General features: G+C 44.6%; 1 protein-coding gene across 2 annotated transcripts in view; it reads right to left on the reverse strand.

Annotated features, from left to right (window-relative positions):
• Positions 1-1843, reverse strand: part of CRACR2A (calcium release activated channel regulator 2A) — a 69969-nt gene extending 68126 nt beyond the window's left edge. The window contains exon 1 of one of the 2 annotated variants that reach the window (XM_074588190.1): positions 1660-1843. The gene's annotated coding sequence lies outside the window, so the exon portion shown is untranslated. Of the gene's footprint in view, positions 1-705; positions 832-1659 lie in introns of those variants that run through there. The other variant, XM_074588201.1, reaches the window with a different exon arrangement.
• Positions 1844-16455: the final 14612 nt, after the last annotated feature.

The following is a 16455-nucleotide window of genomic DNA, read 5'->3' on the forward strand; positions in this document are numbered from 1 at the left end:
CACAGAAATATGAATGCTCTTTGTACTTGAAACACCGACTTCTGATTTCTTTTCTTGATGTCAAGATGAAAATTTAGCATAGCAAAGATGGACATTTAATTTTCAGTCTTTTGGGTGTAACAGTTACCTTTTGAGTTGTACAATACTGAAGTCCCTAATGATAAATTTGGGGACCAGATATCAGAGCCCTTAGGACATCCCATAGACGATCAATAAACTTTTACCGGTGCATCAGAATAATTCAACACGCCATCCGAAAAGAAAAGTTAAACAATCTGGAAACTATCAATGAAAACCACAAAGTTGCAACTAAGAAAATAGAAAAGTATGTTAAATTAGTCGAAGTGTTCCATTCGGATTTCACCATTCTCCCAATTGTGATGCTACCCAAGTTGCATTACATGCAGTCATAATCTGTTCTGTTGGTATACATTAAGAAATCTATTATCCCAGTAGCAGTAAGTTTCTGTTATAACTGTCATTTACAGTCATCATAAGCATTCAGTATCAAGAAAGTCAAAAAACTAAATCGGATACCGCACTAGTGCTACAGCAATGTTAAGACTGACACCGAACTATTTTGTAGGGGAACACAAGAATCATTTTTACAACCACCTGTAGCAGCACTGCCTTCATCTTTAACAAGTATTTGGTGGGCCTGTTCCTAGTACCCTGAAGGTAGTCACCGGCCACAAACTAAATTACCTTTTCTATCTGCAGGGAAACACACTGAAAACCAACCGGTCAGCTCCTGAAGTAACCAGGCCATAAAGTGACTCCTCCGCCTTTTGGCCTTAGCATGAAGTTACACGGGGAATGCAGAAGTGCAAGCACAAAGACTATCAGTCAACAGCACTTTTGAGCACCACCTTTACCAAACATCCTCCGTGTAGGAGGGGCCACGACACCTCACATTCCAGCATGCTCGGCTGTCGCCGTTCTGAACGCAAGCTCCTCGCCCCATATTGCTCCCGTGCCGGTACCGGTGCCGTACAAAGCACGGAAACAACGTAGCGTGGGCTTAAGCAACTCGCTGGCTTTCACGCCGGCAGGCCGGCCAGGCGGAGGCAGGAGCAGCCTGTTTGGCAACCGCTGCGGTTCAGATCCTGCTGCCCTCCAGCTTGAGAGCGAGCTGTGGGTTAACGAAAGTGCCCGGGGCTGCCAATGCAGCACCCGACCCCCGCCGCCGCCGCCGGCCCCGCACCAGCCGGCAGGCAGAGCCTCTCCTCCCGCCCTGCAACTTTTCCGACCTTCCTTCCGGCCAGCACCGCCCGCCCCTGCCGCCGGCGCAGCCCCCGCCGCGGGGCACGGCCCACCGCTGCCGTAGGGATGCCGATTGGCATTTGGGGACGGGGCGTGGGCTAGTAACGGCTATCCCTTGCCGGCTGCCCGAAACCTGCCGAGCCCCTGCCCGGCCCCGCAGAGCCCGCAAAGGCGACGTTCTGTTGCAGACTCGCAGGAAGCGAAGCTTGCAACAGGCGGAGCGCGGCGGAGGAGCAGGGCTCTGGTTGAGACATCGGGGCTCTGCAAAGAAGGCTGAAGCAGCGTCCGCGAGTGCTTGTCCGCCGGCAGCTTCGCCGGGAGAATGATCTGGCTGCGCACGGTCCTCTTCTTTTTCCTCCCCCGACTTTTGGCCCACGATGCTTTCCTCCGACTCACCTCCCGCCGCTCCCTGCAGGCGTCCAGACGAAGGCGCGATGCGAGCCTTGCGCGCCGGCCAGCGCGGCTGCCCTCCGCCGTCCCACGCCTCAGGGTGGAAGTGAGACCGCAGAATGGTTGAAACGGCTTTCTAAACTTTGTTTCGAGCACCGGTGGCATAATGGGGCGAGGCGCGCTGCGCCCCGGGGGCGGGACGGAGAGCCCGTCCAGCCCAGCCTCCTCCCTGCCGGCGGGGCCGTGCGGCCGGGGCCGGGGCCGGGGCCGGGGCCGGGGCCGGGGCCGGGGCCGGGGCCGGGGCCGGGGCCGGGGCCGGGATGCCCCGCCCGGGAGGCCGCTGCGGCGCGGCGGGCGATCGCACCTCACCTGTGGCTGGACCAACTCGCCTCCGGCGGCGAGTCGGGTCGGAGAGGCGGGGGAGGTCGGCGAGGGGCTGCCTTCCTTGGTCCCGCTAGCAGCCAGGGACTACCTGCACGATGGGTTTCTAGGGTGAAGGCGTGGAGTTGTAACCTCCGTAACCCGAACGGCACAGGGCAGAAGGGTTTGGAAGGGTGCAGGAACATCAATCCACGGCAAGATCTTACGGTGGTAAGCAATCGGAATGGACCAACTAGAATCTTCCACACCTTGTGGTTTCAGACCACCCCAAGTCTAGTTACACGGGTACAGAAGATTACAATGGGAGACTGAACGGGTTTCACATTCACTTAGGCCAAAGTATATTTTGAAAAATGTGTAGATACATGCGTCTGGGATCAGGTTCTCTGGGTAGTCTCCCAGGAAGAGAAAAATACTCAACATAGTAATTGTAAGATCTCCCCACTGCAGAAGAGCTCTTAGCTCATGGCGCCTGAAGAAGGCTTCATCTGCCTCTTCTTGATCGGGTCATCTGGTAGCAGACAGCTGCTACGACATCAGCTGCACTGGTCTGTTCTCTGGTCCTTACCCACGCTCTCCATGGGTTCATCAGCTGTCCCAAGATAAGACTCCATGCACCTAAGGACTCCTTTTCACAGTGCACAAGCCCTCCTTATTGCCTTCACACCCCATCTTTCCTGAACAGCCTGTAATCCTTCAGGCTTATCTCCTTCAAGTAAGCTATAATACTAGGACACTGGTAAATAGCAAATCTTGCATCTATAAAGGGGAACATAAGGAAGACCTGGAGGTAGTTTGCAGAATACAGGCATGTATGCCTGATATATCTACTTGCAAAGTCCTACAAGTAATAGTTTAAAACAGTTGTTAAATGACTAGTTGATTATTATGTAACCGAGTTTAACTAGGATGGCTTCTGCAAAGGGTAATTTTACTTCACTAATTGTTATGATTCTTTGACTATAGGCTTCTACAAGTTTCCCTAAGGCAAGCTTGCCTGTGGGTTTACAGTACGTTAACGTGCTACTTGACAGTTATTGCTCATATCTATGCTTAGTAGTAGAGTAAATATTTGAAACTTGCTTACCGCAGTAGCTGCCTTATATGTACTGTGGACGAAAATAGGCACACAGGTAGTTACCAGGCAATCAGCATGTTGAATAGTTGTAATACTCTGCACATGCTGACTTGACTCAGGCTAACTTCTCTGTTTAACTTTTTGCTATGTTAGTAAAGTAGCACGTAAAAGATGGAATTACGTTTCTTTTAAAGCTGTGGACAAGATTCTTTCAGAGAAATGACGGCACGCTTTCAGCCACAAGGTACTAGAAAAATTCAGAAAATTGTGAAGAAACTGAAGACGGCCTATAGAAAGTTAACTTCTTACCATGTTGAAAGCTATTCTAGAGGGCACCACAGCATTCCATACTCAAGCAATTCAGGGAAGACAGGGCGAGAAACAGTATAGGAATATTTCCAAGAAACATCCTGTGTTCAGGATTAGCTAAGACTGAGGAAAATTCTAGAACAGCAAAGAGAATTTGTCACATGCATGGGGAAAAAAGGTTGCTGAAGTAGCGTTTGCAGACTTAATGGTAACATTAATGTATTAAAGTCACAGAGCATATATCTTAAAACTTGGGGCTGCTTAGGCACCTTGTTGCAACAACTCATTCAGTTTTCTTTCTTAGCATTTACTATGATGCAGTTTAGACTTTCTGAGTTCCTGTAAGAAAGTTTTGGGCCTCCGAAGGAATAGTAGAAGAGCTGGTGACTGAACTTGTCCAGGTCTTGTCTAGTCAGCTAATGCTATTTTTGCATGTATCTGTGAATACTTTGGAGTAGAGCCTTACAGAGCCAGCTAGAACTGGGCCTTTGCTCTGTTTTCTTTCTCTCTCATAGCAAAAAGTTACGGATTCTAGCTCTTCATTAGGAAGAACAAACAGTGGCGTAAGAAGCAAGACATACAATACTTACTAGTGTAGGACCACTACCATATTGCAGTACTCATGCGGATACGTGAACTAGAAGATAGGGCTTAGCAATAACTCTTATAAACTCTTTAAATTACTGAGCCTGGTATTGTTTGAAAATTTGGGGTCAAAGCTGCAGTTTGAATTGCACTGTCTTGTCTAGTTCTCCCAAAGAAAGAAAGAAATCTTCATTTTTACTTCTTGTGAGTAGCAGTTGTGGGAGCTACCGAATTTAATCACATTAGCCAAAAGAAGAATCCAAGTATTTATTATTTCCAACTGAGTGTCCTGACTGAGTGTCACCTGGCAGGTGAAACCTGCACCATGACACCTATCCATTTTATGTCCTCTGCATTAAAATGAATCTTTTTTTTCTTTTCTTTTCTTTTTGGGAAAATTGGGCAGAATATTGGACTTTGATCAAAGTATTCGCAAACTGGAGGAGTTGCAAAAATAAGGAGCAACTACCTATGTCTTTCAGAGGAGTATCACTGTAATCATCCAAGCCCAGAAGACCCATACAAGGAATGGACTACTTTGACATTTAGCTAAAGGGTAAATTTATCACGTAGAAATTTGGTGTGATTGGAACATCGGATTCCTATATACTACTGTGGAAATTCAGCCTCCGGGGCCTTGAAGAAACCTGTTTCAGAATAGAATTATGCTTTCAAAATTGCACTCATACTGCTGTGATTTTTTTCAGCAGTTTCTGATCATATACCTTCATATACACTGCATTCCCTAGCTGATGATGGCAGAGACAAAGACCCTGACAGGTTTCAGCAGTCACAAGTTTGTTCTTCTTGAAAAGCCAGAATCAAATCTATTTCCATATCTCCCTCCTGGAGTAAGTGGAGTGAAAAGCAGTAAATTCATATACTGTGGTGTCAGAAACTATGACACTAACTGCAAAGAGAAAAAAGAGCCCAAGAATAAAGGTGCATACGCAAGAATCTACTTCTTAACACGGGCTTAAATTACAGCAATAAATGAAATACTTTAAAGAATTCCACCCCTTTATATGAGTCCAAAATGGTTCTCTGTGAAGTCTAGGTACAAAATCACTTATTTTCTTTAAGGACTAAAACCAAGAGATTTTGAAAATCACTGGTGTGCAAAACATATTGTCCAGAGCTAGGATCCTTCTGACTGCTATGTTTAATGTAAAATGAGTTAGAAACTAGATGACAGTCTCTATCATTGGATTGTACAAATGCCAGAACTACAAACAGAAACAGGTGGTAGGCAGAAGACAGCTTGCAGCCCTTAAATCAGGAAATGACAAGTGCAACATAAAAATAAAACCCCACCCTTTAAATAAAACAGGCTGTATTTCACATTTTATTTATGGTGACGTGTGTTTATTTCAGTCTGGAGATCCATCATACTATTGGGATGCAAGGGGTCATTTTCTTCTACGTTTAGGCTGTTAGTAACAGGCCTATTTTGGCTTTCCACACTAATGCAGCTTTTAATTGCCTATGAAATTGCATCACCCTGAGGGAACTTTATAATAATATTCAAAATCATGTTTTCTTTTTCTATGCTCAGGGATCAGAGGACAAGTTACAGAAACTGGAGTCATAAACATAGTGCAAGAAATTTACAGATTGGCTATAAAACAGAGATTGTAATAACTGACAGCTGGGAAACTGGAGGTCTTCCAGCTTGACCTGCTCTAGAGTCATCTCACTTGCCGGAGTGAAGGAAATACATGATTGACTTCATGCTCATGTCACCTGGAGCAGTAAAAGTTTGATTGTGCTACACTGCAAAATAGCGTGCAAGACTTTTCTAAAAATCAAACTTTAATCATGAAATTAATCTGGCTGTCATCTATCCCAACCTCACAGCAGAGTCAGCTAGAGCAGGTTGCCCAGGGCCTTGTCCAATTGGATTTTGAAAATCTCCAAAGATGGAGACTCCAGAACCTCTCTCCAGAACCTTTACCATGCACACAGTAAAAACATTTTTTTTTATGTTTAGGTGGAATTTCCTGTATTTCAATTTGTGTCTTTCCTCAAGTTTTTCGATCCCAATCATTTTAGTGGCTGTTTGCTGGATTCGTTGCAGTACCTGCGTGTCTTGTACTGGGAAACCCAGAACTGCACACAGCACTCCAGATGTGGTCTGAGTGCTGAGTAGAGGGGAAGGATCACCTTCCTCAAACCTGCCAGAAACATTCCTCCTGATTGTGAGTCACCTTGCAATAACACTGGCCAGCTCCCTCACTTCTCCGGGATGCATCCCATCAGATTCATAGAATCATAGAATATCTCAAGTTGGAAAGGACCATAAGGATCATCAAGTCCAGCTCCCTGCTTCTTGCAGGACTACCTAAAACTAAACCATATGACTAAGAGCATTGTAAAGACCCTCGTCAAACCCTGTCAGACTGGCTGCCATGATCACTTCCCTGAAGAGCCTGTTACAGTGACCCACCACCCTCTCAGTGAAGAACCTTTTCCTAATGTCCAATCTGAACTTCCCCTAACATTTCCTCGTGTCCTATCACTGGTCACCAGAGAGAGGAGATCAGCACCTCCCCTTCCGCTGCCCTCCTTGAGGAAGTAGTAGACTGCAATGAGGTCACCCCTCAGCCTTCTCTTCTCCAAGCTGAACTAACCAAGTGACCTCAGCTGCTCCTTGTCTTGCTCTTGAGGCCTTTCACTATCTTGGCTGTCCTCCTCTGGACACACTCTCATAGTTTGATGTCCTTCTGATACTGAGGTGCCCAAAACTGCACACAGTACTCAAGGTGGGGCCACAGCAGCACAGTGCAGAGTGAGACAATCACCTCCCTTGACCGGCTAGCTATGCTGTGCTTGATGCACCCCAGGACACAGTTAGCCCTTTTGGCTGCCGGGGCACACTGTGAACTCATATTCAATTTGCTATCAATCCAAACCCCCAGATCTCTTTACGTGGGGCTGCTCTCCAGCCTTTTGTCCCTCAATTTGCACATATAACCAGGATTACCCCATACCAGGTGGAGAATCCAGCAGTAGCTCTTTTTAAATTTCATACGGTTGGTGATTGCCCAGCTCCCTAGTCTATCCAGATCTCTCTGTAAGGCCTCTCCACACTCAAGGGAGTCCATAGCTCCTCCTAGTTTAGCATTATCGGCAAACTTAATGTACATTCGATTCCTGCGTCCAGATCATTTATAAAAACATTCAAGAGAACTGTCCCTAAAACTGAGCCCCAGGGAACACCACTGGTGATTGGTCGCCAGCCTGATGTAACACCATTTACTATAACCCTTTGAGCCCAACCCATCAGCCAATTGCTCACCCAATGTGTTATGGACTTGTCTAGCTGTGTGCTGGACATTTCATCCAGACGGATACTGTAAGAGACAGTATCAAAAGCCTTGGTAAAATCCAAAACCACCACATCTACTGGCTTCCCTTGGTAACCTTGGATGGGTGACCTTGTCATAAAAGGGAATTAAATTGGTTAAGCAGGACTTTCCCGTCATGAACCCGTGCTGGCTATGATCACTGACTGTGTTGTCTCTCAAGTGTTTTTCAATAATTCCCAGAATAACCTTCTCCATAATTTTACCAGGCACTGAAATGATACTGACAGGCCTGTAATTACCAGGGTCTTCCTTCTTACCCTTCTTGAGAACTGGGACAACATTTGCCAGCTTTCAGCCGACTGGGACCTCTCCAGACTCCCAAGACCGTTGGAAAATAATGGAGAGAGGTGCCGTGGTAACATTGTGCAGCTCATTCAGTACCCTGGGATGAATCCCATTGGGCCCCATAGATTTATGTGCATCCAGCTGGAGTAGCAAGTCTCAAACAAGTTCAGGGTCGGCTGGGAGTTTATCATCCCCCAGTTACGGTCTTCCAACACAGGGCTCTGGGGGTCCCAGGGCCCATCATCGGTGTTGAAGACAGAGGTGAAGAAGGCATTAAATGTCTCTGCTGTGTCTACATCACTCTTTGTGAGGTGACTGGCCCTGTCAAGCAATGGACCAATGTTATCTCTGATTCACCTTTTGCTATTAACATATTTAGAAAAGCCCTTTTTGTTGTTCTTCACAGTGCTGGCCAGCTTGAACTCTAATTGCAGCTTTGGCTGCATGATTTTTCTCCCTACAGTGGCAAACAGCATCTCTGTAGTCCTCCCATGTCGCTTGTCTTGCTTCCAATGTCCATACACTTTCCTTTTCCACCTAAGTTCTAGAAGATCCCTGCTCAGCCAAGTTGGCCTTCTGCCCCGCTTGCTTGATTTCCCACACTTTGGAATTGCCTGCTCCTGGCTATTAAAAAGTGACTAGCATTCATGGACCCCAATACCTTCAAAAGCAGATTCCCAGGGGACCTTACTAACTGGCTCCTTCAGCAGTCCGAAGTCTGCTCTCCCCATATCCAGGGCCAAAGTTTTGCTGGCAGTTTTTCTCCTACCTCTAATGATTTGAAATTCAACTACCTTTTGGTCACTGTGACCAAGACAGCCACCAATCACTACTTCACCCATGAGACCCATTCTGTTTACAAACAATAAATTTAGGAGGACATTCATCACTTTCATCGTCCTGGATGGGTGTTCAATAATAGAATCCCACAACAACATTTTCTTTACTCGCTTTCTCCTTCATCCTTACCCAAAGGCTCTCAACCGTGTCATCACCAACTGTAAGCGCCTGTCCTGGTTCCGGTGGGGATAGGGTTAACTTTTCCTGGTATTCCATGCCATGTGAGCCACGCCCACCCTGAGCTGCCGGGGGAGGGGGCAGGAAGTTGCTGCTTAAAAGCGGGCTGGGGCGTCCCGGGTCCGGCCGGTCGGCGAGCGGCGGGGAGCGGCGGTTCCGTAATCGCGTTTGTATATTCCCCTGTCCGTGTTGTTGTTGTTGTTGTTGTTGTTTGCCTGTTCCCTTTGCTGTTCTGTTAAACTGCCTTTGTCCCAACCCAAGAGTCTTGCCTTTTCTTACGATCCTTCCTGTATTAGGAAGGCACGTGCGAGTGGCACGTGGTTCTTTGTTGCCATCTGAGGCTAAACCACGACAGCGCCATACAATCCAACTCCTCCCTTACATAGAACTTATCCCCTCATCTTGCCTGTCCTGCCTATCCCTCCTGCAGAGCTGATAACCCCCCGTCACAGCATCCCAGCCACAAGACCCTACACGGGCCACCTGATCCGACCCTGCTGAGGGAAAGTATTCACTGGGCCAGACTTTGCCATTTGTCTCATGTCCCTGGGAATCCTGATGGCCAATCTTACCACTGAGGTATTGAATATCTCAGCATTTTCCCTGTCCTTTGTCACCAGGTCTCCTGTCACATTCAGCAACAGGTCCATTGCTTCCCTAATTGTTTTGAGTTTGTTTTGTGGTCGGTTTTGTTTTGTTACTGATATACCTCTAGAAGTCCTTTTTGCTATCCTTCAAATCCTTCACCACATTCAACTCCAAGTTAGCTTTGGCTGTGTGTGCACACTCGAGGCAATGTCGCTGTAGTCCTCCCAGGTCACCTCTCTGTGCTGCCACCTCTTGTGTGCTTTCTTTTCATGTCTTGAGTTCAGTCAGGAGCTCCTTGGTTCATCCATGCAGGCATATCTCCACTTTTGCTTCACTTTCTGGATGCTGGGATGGACTATTCTTGGGCATAATGTATAATAAATAAATATATATATATATATATATAAAACTAACAAGAAAGTGTTTCCTTACATACAACCTGCATTGGAAATGTTTTTCTGAAACCTCAGCATTGGCACAAGATTAATTAGAGCTATTGCATAAACTGGCACTTTTTCCAGTAAGGCAACATCAGCTCAGTAGTAAAGCATAAATTAATAGGTGTATTTGTGTAAATCAAGAGTTTACAAGGCAAGAAGCAAGAGCTTACAAAGCAAGATCTACATTGCTTATTTGTCCTGTCTCCTGAGGGGAGACAATATCCATTCTTCCTGATTGTAGCTCAGCACTTTCTGCCTCTTGTGGCTTTAAAGGAAACCAAATTAGCCATTTAATCTACGGCGACCTATTTCTTCCCTCTTAATACTGAAAGCGTAGTCTTTGTGCATGCTCATGTCTATCATGCTCTTCCAATCCCTTTCCCTCAGGGCTAAGCAAACCCGTTTCCGAAATAATAAAACCCACAACATTCCCAGGAGAACATTCAAATCAGTTCTTCACGTTGATTTTTTCCTATCGCATTTTACAGCCACACTCTTCATATTTGTCAAACTGAAAAGGATTAGAATTTAATTTTTATTTTAAAAGAAAAGCACCTTTTTGAAAAGTTTCACTGCGAGGACGTGGAGCCAGCTGTACTGTAGATGGACTTCTCTCTCAGTCTGTGCAGTTCTAATTTTATGCAATATTCCACAGTTTGCTGAACCATAAAACAGTCCTAAAAACATACTGCCATTAAAAATCTTGATCTAGTCTCCTAAGGGAAAGGTACCCTGGATCAAATCCAACATTAATTATATACTGCCTCACCAATGCCTCCCACAGTTATGCTGAGGGGGTAAAACATGTGGTTTTGTCCACAACCTGGCAATCTGTGATGAAGCGTTACATAGATTCCATCTCAGAAACAGCTGAAGTGCACTGACAGTTAGTTTCTGTTAGTCACATCTCTTCTGGTTGGGGCTTTTCAGTTTAAATGAATAGCTATTATAAAGAGAACTATATTGTCTTCCCTAATGCAATTCACATTAATAGAGTGTTGAATTCTGTTCAGTGAAGGATTTTGTGCATCAAAGGAAGACTTTTAGAAACTCACCACCTTATGAATATGCTTGATAGAAACCTGTTTTTTACAAAGAGATAAAGTTCATATTGTGAAATTGGAAATCAGTCATATTTACCACCATAGCAGTTAAAGGCCAAGAAAAACGGAGATCCATTGCAATAACTAGTGTATGCACACAACAGAAGACAGTTCCAGTCCAGAAATCAATTGCTTCATAAAGAAGAAAGATTTAGAGTAATAACACAATTTCCTCTGATTCACTGACACAGAAGAGAACATTTTTGCACCTTCCGTCACACTAGAGTGATCAATTAAATGCAGTAAAATGGACATCACACACTTGTTGTGGAAGAGATGCAAAGACAATAAGTATGCAACGTCACTGGTGTGGAGATATTCCAGGAAGCCTGTTAGCTCCACAAGAAGCTACTTATGCTTACAGCCGGCAGCAATCCCCGTGCTTCTTACAACAGTGTTTAGAGGAAGCGCTATAGCTACATCTTTCATTTCTGACAGCTCTGTATCATTTATGTACCGCTTCTGTAAGGCTGCCCTCATCACAAAGTGCCAAATGAGATGAAAATCTGAGTACAGGTCCCATGACTCTCCATCCAATACTCCATCCCATTGGGAATACGTAAGGTTATGAACATTCAAGAAGATCATCAGCATGAAAATTGAATTTAAAATTTTAAAGGACAGATTTAAAGCTGTAATATTTTTATGTTCTCTCCCCTTCTTGCTTCCGCTCCCCAGCCCTAGTATACATGCACACACATGCACTATTTCACTTATGCAGCCATCTTACTCCCATTTATCTTTTTTTTCCAGGTTTTCTATCTCTTCCCTTTCTCTTATCCTGATGCTTTGGTCATATTTCTTATACTAAAAAAAAATAATCAAAAACATTAAAAAATTCAGTCTGGAGCTGCTGTTTAAGTCACTTTCATATACATCCAGTAAGCAGTTGACAGTGCTTTGTCAAGGATACGGTATTCTCAACAGTTGCGTTAACACAAAATCTATGATGAAAGTATTTGTGTCACCCAGCCCTTTTATAGAAAAAAGTTTTTGAAAAGTAATCCCACTGGTTAATACATAGATAATAGCACAGTGTGTCAAATATCCAATCATCTTTTGAAAGCCTAACTTGCACCAGCTATCCTCAGTTGGGATAACTTTTTTGGACAACCTTCACTAGCTCAAAGGTAGGTATTGACTGGCAAAAAAATTACATGTACTAGCTACTTGGTCACCACCAGGTCTATAACCTAAACACATCACTTAATACAATAAACTGTGTTAGCATATTACAAAGGGCATCTGGGGGGGTGCTAATGAAGCTCAGCTGCAAGCTGCACTCCATATGTGTTGTAAACGTAAAAGAAGAGATGAAACGGGAAGTGAGGCATAGGAAAGTGAATAAGTAGGTTGAAGGATAAGCAGATTTTATAACTACTGCTCCCATTCCCATGCCTTAAGCCCTATACAAGGCTATTGCAGCTAATGGGGTCTTTCTCTATGTATGTTTTAGGTAATTAGGTGATCCTTCTCTTAAGGACTTCTTTAAATTAAAAAAACACCCTAATGTTACTACAACAGTGTCATGTACTCACAGATGAGTACAGTTGTTGCCATTTGAGTCTTTTCTGCCTGCTTTAGCCTGATAGCCTTCTCACAAAGTTTAAGGTGGCAGATATTCCTTACAGCTGGCATTGTTTCATGCACAGTACACCATAAATTGGAGCTACTTCCGAAGACAGAGGTCTGTCATTCCTGCTATATTTTTTTTCCTGACATTCTTCTCTCATTTTGTTTTATGTCTTGTCAACAGTAGATAGCTATACTGGACCCATATGTTATTTATGCAGTAGTGCACAGACCAGAAAAGAAAACCAAATAGCACTGTAACTAAGCTGAACCATCTTTCCCACTCCAATTGAGTTATTAACAACGATCCAGATCTTTTGTCTGGTTCACTTTATGACAACATGAATGCAAGCAGAGCACGGGAACAGAAAGAGGGAGGTAAGCAGGCTAAGGCCTTATGTTGTTCATGAAACCAGGACACAAGTCAGATACGCGCCACCTGTTACTGGTGTACGTATTACATTGCTTTACTAATCAGAGGGAAGAAAACCGTATCAGTGGAGAACCCGAGTAAAGAGAAGAAACATTTAAGGCTGTTTCTTTTGCTGTCAATGATTTAATTCCCTTTAAGTCAAATTTGGCATTTATTGGCTAGGATACTGGAACAGGAAATTGATCTAACTGTTCTTGGTTTCAGATAGGAAACATAATGTCGTTTCCACTATCTGCCTTCCTGATAGGCACAGTCTCAGCACATGGACCAAGAGGCTTCCCCAAATGCTGATACACTTATCCTTTTTTATTCTTCTTTTAGCCCTCTCTAATTGCAAAATACATTTTTCTAAAAAGGGAAATACTGAAAAAAAACCCCAAACTCAGACATTCTAAGGCAAAAGGCAGGCAAAATATAAATACAGACATTAACGACATCTCTAGTTAACAAAGTCAATAGCTGAGAAGCGCATAGCTTAAGACTGTCGTTTCTAGCAGTGGAGTCACAATCTCTTTTGCAAAAGACTCTAAAAGTGGTAGCTGTAAATTAATCTTTAAATGTCTGCAAATAAGCGTGCAAACAGCCAGGACCAGCTGGTTTACCACCCTTAACATGACAACAGTGTCACACTTCTCAAAGCACACAAGGAAGAGGAACTCATTTTACAGTATTCCATGGAACTGATTATTGTCTGAATGGGCAGAGTTTATTTTCTTTATCTTTTACCCATACTGTACACCCTATCTTCCCATACTGTACACCCACTCTTCATTACATTGCAATTTTTTTCTTGCTTATTCCACTATACACCAAATACTCTCCTACTTCTGTACATTCAAGTGGGCCCCTTAAAATTAAAATATCCATTCAAGAACTTGCAAGCTTCCAGTCTTTGTGTTCACCTTGGCTATCTCTCGTCCAGGCATCGGGATGAAAACTCAGTGCAAACGATCCTACTATGTGCATTCATCACCATAGAAATGAAATGTGACCTCTGCAAGTAAATGCCCAAGTTAGGACAGATGTGGGAATAGAATTGCAAGACATGTTATGTGGCACAATTATCTGTATAGGATAAATATAGATTATATAGAAATATATAGAAATATAGATTATAGAAATATCTATAGAAATATAGATTATCTGTATAGGATCTGTAAAGGAGAGTTAAGGGTACCCGGTCAAGGACCTTTTCAATGCGGCAGGGACAATAAGAAAAGGAGGAAGCCATGAACAAGAACATATGGGGACACAAACCTGACTGACATGGTAAGGGAGGCGGTGATGAGAACCAAACCTGCCCAGTCACATCAATTGATAAGGGCATGTGAGAGTAAGAAAGTTTATCCCAGTGAGGTTATCTGACTGGGATCCTGTCCAGTAGGGGAAAAGGGGGAAACCAGAAACAACACACACGGAGATACAGGCCTGACAAAACAAACATGGAGACAATGGCAAGAAACAAACCTCACCACTTACACTAACTGGTGGGCTATCAAGAAACCACAGGAGCTGCTTCCAGGAAGATCAGCCTGGACTTTGCAACTGGTGATACTGCACACCAGGGGGAACCCCCAACATGGAGGTGGGGATGCACAGGGGAAGGTGGAGCAGGAGGCAACAAAAGGGTGTAGACAGAAAGGGGTGTAAGAGGGGCCGGTCCGCTGTAAAACAGGGCTGGTCACTACATTTGTTTGGCTGAGGCCTGCGCCTGATCACCGCAGTCTGGCCTAGCTTCTTGTATCTTCCTATTAAATCTTTTCTTAAGCATCCCTCTGCGTGTGCTCGCTCTCTGTCCCATGTGGACTCAGTGCCGGCTACCGGTGAGACCTGTGTGTGCGTGAGGGAAATTTGGTACCAGCTCCCGGGGTCAGACCAGGGCCCCTGGCCTGTGGTACCAGTGAATGGAGTGAGGGAGGTCTCCATGTCAGCTACTGGAGCCGGTGGGGATCTTGAACTCCCAGCCACCAGGGCGGGAACAGCGTCTGTTCCCAAAACCAGCTATCGGGGGGGACAGCGTGAGTGAGGCAAGCGAGGAGCTCAGCACTGCTGGACCGGGGTCACGGGCCACTGCCTGTGTGCCTGGTGCTGGCTGCTGGGGGGAGAGTCTGCCTTCCCCAGTTCTGGTGTGCATGGGGCGTGCGGTGCGTATTCACCAGCGAACTTTATGCCAGACTAGCCAGTGGCTGGGGGTGGCCTAAGGTCCAGACCAGGGTCCCCCAGTCCATTTCCTATGCAATATATGGTTTTTTGAAAAAAAAAAAAAACCACTAAAAAAAAATCAACCTCTAGTGTGGCTTGCTGACATAGGCTTTTCTACTCTGTAAATGACAGAAATCAAGTCAGTGAATTCATCAGCAATGTGAGCGGCTTCTGCCTCTGTTAAACAAAAACACACACAAAAAAAATGCAGCCAAGCAACCACATTCTTATTTTGGCTGCTCTGAACTCCCCCACTACCTCTGCAGGCTCATGTCAGCAGAAAACAGAGAAGCAGCGGAGCGGCAAACACGTTACAAAGTATTCCATGTGTCAGTCCCCACAACTTTTTGGTGACTTGCAAAAAGTAGATGGCCATACCAGAGAAGACCAATGCTGTTCTCGGAGTCTGCTGCTTTGTACAGTGCCTAATAATAATCTTAGTTACAACACTGATGGACATAGAGGTGAAAGGAATTTTAAGGCTGACATGTGCTCGTACGATGTACAGTCTGTACAGGCCACTAAGAATCACGCCAATTACTGATGAGTCTTGTTCCTGAAGGTAATCTCCAGCTGTGCAGACTGCACAAAATCACTGTCACCTTCCTGCTATGATCTCGTGTGCTGATAATGGTTTAAAAAGGATGAGAGTTGTCCTCGAACCACGAGCTGAACTGGCATCCAATGTACTCCTGGAATTTAAGTCACTAACTCCACCTAGTACGTCATGTATCTCCCATTTTTCTTGGATGTGAGGGTACTGGGACATCTGTTAAAAAATAAAGCTGTATTGTTTCTGCAGATTTTAACCCAAAACCAAAAGTTTGTACAAATTGCCCCTGTAAATGAACTGGAATGAAGACAGACACTCTCCCAAACTACGTTGGATGAAATGAGATCTGTTCAGCAATAATTGAGTACACACCCATTCTAAAAAGCAAAGCTGGCATAAGAAGCCAGTATGATACAGAAGATCAGTTCATACTGCGGCGTTGTGCTCATGAGAAAACATTCTGCCACAACTAAAATTTACTAAGAAAGCTTTACCTCAGATCAAGAATGACAAGCTCTCTTGCACAGGTGTAGAAAGAAAATGGAGCATAAAGTTTCACTACATGAAATAGTAACAGAAAATAGGTTTCCTTCCCCAGAATCAGACCAAATCCCTCTTCATTTCTTTAATGCTCCATAGTCCAAGGAATTATGTTCCTCCCTTCCCCTCTCATTGTTCTTTTATTAAGCTCAACTATTTCTTGTATTGGCTACTTGTAGACTTCTGGACTTCGCTTACAATAATAGTCTCTCTCCCCTTGCCGGCAAAAGGATGGCTACTTTACAGACACCTTCAGTGTGAAGATTCATCAGCACAAAAATGGACACCAGAGAACAGAACAGTACTTTAACAGAAGAGCTGAAACTACAATTTTGCAGTGATTTGGTA

Source organism: Larus michahellis, chromosome 1 (genome assembly GCF_964199755.1).
Source record: "Larus michahellis chromosome 1, bLarMic1.1, whole genome shotgun sequence".
Taxonomy (NCBI): Eukaryota; Metazoa; Chordata; class Aves; order Charadriiformes; family Laridae; genus Larus; species Larus michahellis.